A 4,296-nucleotide genomic window follows, 5' to 3' on the forward strand; every position below is an offset into this window, starting at 1 on the left:
GATCCAGATGTCTATTGATAACACATTGCGCATATCCAAACATATTCTTAGAAATGGACAGATGTTAGTTCATTGAAAGGGAAGGTTCAGGTTATCAGAGACTCTGGACCTTTGGGTGGCACAAAGACACACAGAGAATCTAAAACTCAGGAAGTAACGTGGATGCTAGAGCCCATGTGGGTAGCATCCCTCAGGGTGACAGCTGGAACCAACACTTCCAGGATTTAAAAACCGAACTCAGGCACCCACTGTATATAGTGGCCACATTACTTTGACTCCATACCTCTCGTTCTTTACGTGTAAAATGGGAGCACTTGGGGACTTCAGAAGACCTTGTAAAGGTTCTGTGTGACACCACATGAGCAGACCTCAGTTCCTAGGACGCAGTTAAAGCTCAATAGACATTTGTATAACAAGTGGCAGTATAAATGAGCTTGTAGGAGAGTGGAGGAGAAATAGAACCAAGCTTCATACTTGCAGTACTTTGATACTCAGAGGGCCGTGGGACCTGCCATGTCGTTGGGTTGGCTAGGTCATGTGGGACTCAAAGGCTCATTGCCAGACTATAGTGTTCCTGATGTCAATCACCTGTGACAGCAGAGTCACCCTGTGGAGCCTCTAGATTTTTCTTTCATTCCCTCAAAATATGAGTGAAGATTCCAGGCATCATTTAAATGATACAAAAATAGCCCTGTGTGAGGTCTGAGTACATGGGAGCCACAAAGCAGTAAGAAAATGACTAAATAAACCTTGGGTCTGGGGCCACACAGAAGGGCTAGTTGAACAACGGTGTCCCTTTGTAGCATTGGTCCCTTTCTTAAGACTAAAGGCAAGTCCCTGTTATACAGAAGCCAAGGACCTGCAATTCTGTCCTCAAGGATGTGTGTTCCAAAAGGTGACATGCCTAGCCCACAGTATCCACTGCAGGCTCCTTTTACCTTCGAGCAACCAAGTGTTCCCTTCTTCCTAAAGAGAAACCCCGAAGCCCTGTCCGTATTGGCAGTGCGTGGTTTTAAAACCCAGGATTTGGAAAAGGCAGTAGTGGCCACTGTTCTAATTAATGCCAGACGTCCTCAAAGACCATCGTTCACCTACAAGTGAAACTAATTATTGGCCTTTTTCCCTGAGACTCCCTTACTGTGGTATGGAAATAGCAGCAGCTGGGTCGTCCTGCCCAGTTTCTGCTGAGGCCTTTCAGCAAATCTGTTTCCAGTTCTTGGGGGCCCACCCTCCCCCCCCCACTACCCCTAAAAGAAGTGTTCAGGAAATAGAACCCAGTAAAATGATTTATAGTAGCTCCGGTCTGGTGGAGAACACGCTGCTATGGAGGCAATGAATTCCAGTCCCTTCTCGGTCATGACCAGGTGTAAACAAACGGAGTTAAAAGAGGCCGACATGGCCTGAAAAGAAAAGGGAGGGGGTCCATACAGGGGCTATGAGTCCTAAGCATGAGGTCCTAGTGCCCAGTCGGGGTCCCCGTGTGAAAAGCTGGGCATGGTGGCATGCACCTGTCATCCCAGTGGGAGGCAGACACAGATCCCAGGCACTCCTCGGCCAACCAGGGTAACCTAAACAGCCATCCTAGGTTTGAATAAGAGTCCCTGTCTCAAAAGTAGGAAGGACATACCCAGAGGACGTCAGAAGTTGACTGACGTCAGACTTCTTTACATCCACGTGCACCTAGACACATACATACACCCACAGGAAGGAGTATGAAAAGAAAGAGGGGAAAGCGGCCAGCAGGCACTTTGACACTGCATCAAAACTCTCAGGCAAGAACGACAAAGGAGGAGTACTATACACCACCCAGAAAAGCGAACATGCCCAAAAGAGTGTTAGATCCGGAAGAGACTTCTGAGATGCTCCTGGCTCAACACCCTGGCCATGAGCAGTAAAAACTGAAGCTCGTGCACCTGACGCGGTTCCCTCCGTGCAAAGCAAACCAGAGCCACCCACCTTCCTCAAGGCTACATAAGATCTTATAGGAAGGCCCTGGGGTGAGCAGCCAATCAGAGCAGCTCTTCCTCAGCCACAGTTCTGCAGGGTCTTAATTTCTTAGTTGCCATTCTGTTGTGAATAGCGTCAACGTCAGGGTTCTCACAGCCACTCAAGCCATGACCCTGCCTGAAGGGTTCTTCTAATGTGTTAATGGATAAAGCAAGACTAGTCGCCTTGAGCGCCCAGCCGATGCCTTCTATGTACACAGTTACTGGAACGCAGGGACGCCGTTGCAAACGTCCTCCATGGTCAAGCCATATGCTTGGCATTCTGTGATTTCAGTCCAGGGAAAACATATTGACGAGTCCCTTCAGAAGGAATGACAAAATAAGCTCTGATTTGTTCCTCCCCCACCCCCAGCCCCACCCCGTCCCAACTCACGTCTTTCCCTGGCTATCCTTGTATGTATCTGGATTCCTCTTATATCAGAACTGAAGGGCTCCAGCTGGCGACACAGCGCAGCGTACCTGTGCTTAAGGTCGGGAGTTTAATCCCCAGATCCAAAGACATAATTAAAATAGAAGATTGATAGATAAATAAAATGGTTAGTCAAGAAAGAGCACCATACTGATCTCAGTTCTCCTCGGTCATGATTGTTGAAAACTCTCATTTTAAAAATACACAGACTTTAGCATCCAGCCAAAAGTCTGTCCTCCTTCGCGTTAGCTCCTAGCTCTCTCTGCATTAATGCAGCTGCTTGCAAGTGCCTGGGAAATAATGTCCTCTGTGATTCTTATCCTGTCACGTGTACAAACACCTCTCTCAGTAAGGGGGGTGGAGGGGGGAGTAAACCTTCCCCTCCCTCAGGAACTATTTTGTTGGCCTGTGCCCTTTGGTTCACCATTAAACCCTATTCACACTCCAGTCCCCAGGAAGCTTCTTGGAGGATTTTCTTGCTGGTGTCATTGCCTCTTTTAGTCCTTGATGTAATCGTTGCACTTATCCATGAGTGATCATCTGTGAAGTGCTCCTCATCCTGTCCTCCTAAATTCTCTCAGACTTGGGCACAAAGAATAGAGCCAAGGAAAGTAAACAACCAAACAAGACAAGGTGAAAAAAGGACAAAGCACCGGGGTACTGGGTACAGGAGGGGTCTCCTAAAACCTAAGAGGTACAAAGGTGTCTAAGGAAACCTACTTTGTCTGGGAAGAAAAAAGAAAAGAGGGAAAAAAGAAAAAAATAGAGAAAAGAGAAGAGGCGAAAGAGAGGTCGGGAGACAGGAGAGAAAAGAAAAGAAAATCAGGACAGCTTTCCTTCCAGGTTTTTTCCACCTCTTCCTCCACTACAAACTTCCCCCTCTTTCTCTGCTTCAACAAGGACGGTGCTCAGTAGAAGCAGAGGCACACGTTTTCCCAGAGGACCTGGGCTCAGCTCCCAACACCCACATAGTAGCTCACAACCATCTGTAACTTCGGTTCCAGGGTCTCTGATGCCCTCTGAGGTCACTGTGCACGCACATGGTGTATACACATACAGCAGCCAAAACATTCATACACAAAATTTTTTAAAAGCGTTTAAAATATGACTTGATACACTATGCACAGATCATTTAAGTTCTTTTTAAAAATAATTTTTTAAAAATTCCTTTTTATGACCTAATTTTGTAACACTGTTCACTGACACTCTGTTAACATGGTTCTGGGTTTTGTTTTGTTTTTTAAGGTGAGTAAATATTTTCGAGTATATAAATAAGTTAAAAAGCCACACTCACAGCTCTTGCCCATTTTGAGAAACAATTTATAACCAAATACATTCAGAACGTTCAGGCTTTGTTCTCCACTCTCAACTAACCAGCAAGCATAAGAGTTACATCTTGACCCAAGTTATGTTGTTTTCTTCAGGGAAAGCTCCATTCCTATCGCCAACCTCCAAATAGCTTGCTGGCTGCCCAAGCTTTACTCTCTGACCTCTGAGCAATAAAGATGACCCTGAGTGAATGCTCTTACTCAGACCCACTGTGTTTCTTATTAGACTCTGTGTAGGAAAACCAGCCAGATTTTTCTTTAATCACCTGTGTGGGTAAATGCTTTAGCACTGAGTACAGCCCCTCCACCATACCCTGTGTTTCCTATGCTTGTCTGCTTCACCTAAAAAAGTAAATGGTCACTTGACATTGGGCTGCAATGTCATCTCATCACAGATCGGGAACATTCCTTGTGTGCTAGCTAGTTTTCAGTCAACAGGACGCTAGCTAGAGTCATTGGGGAGGAAGGAGCCTCAATTGAGAAAATACCCTATAAGATTGGGTTGTAGGCAAGCCAGTAGGGCATTTTCTTAATCAGTAATAAATGGGATGGG

This window comes from Acomys russatus, chromosome 3 (assembly GCF_903995435.1).
Source record: "Acomys russatus chromosome 3, mAcoRus1.1, whole genome shotgun sequence".
NCBI classification, from domain to species: Eukaryota; Metazoa; Chordata; class Mammalia; order Rodentia; family Muridae; genus Acomys; species Acomys russatus.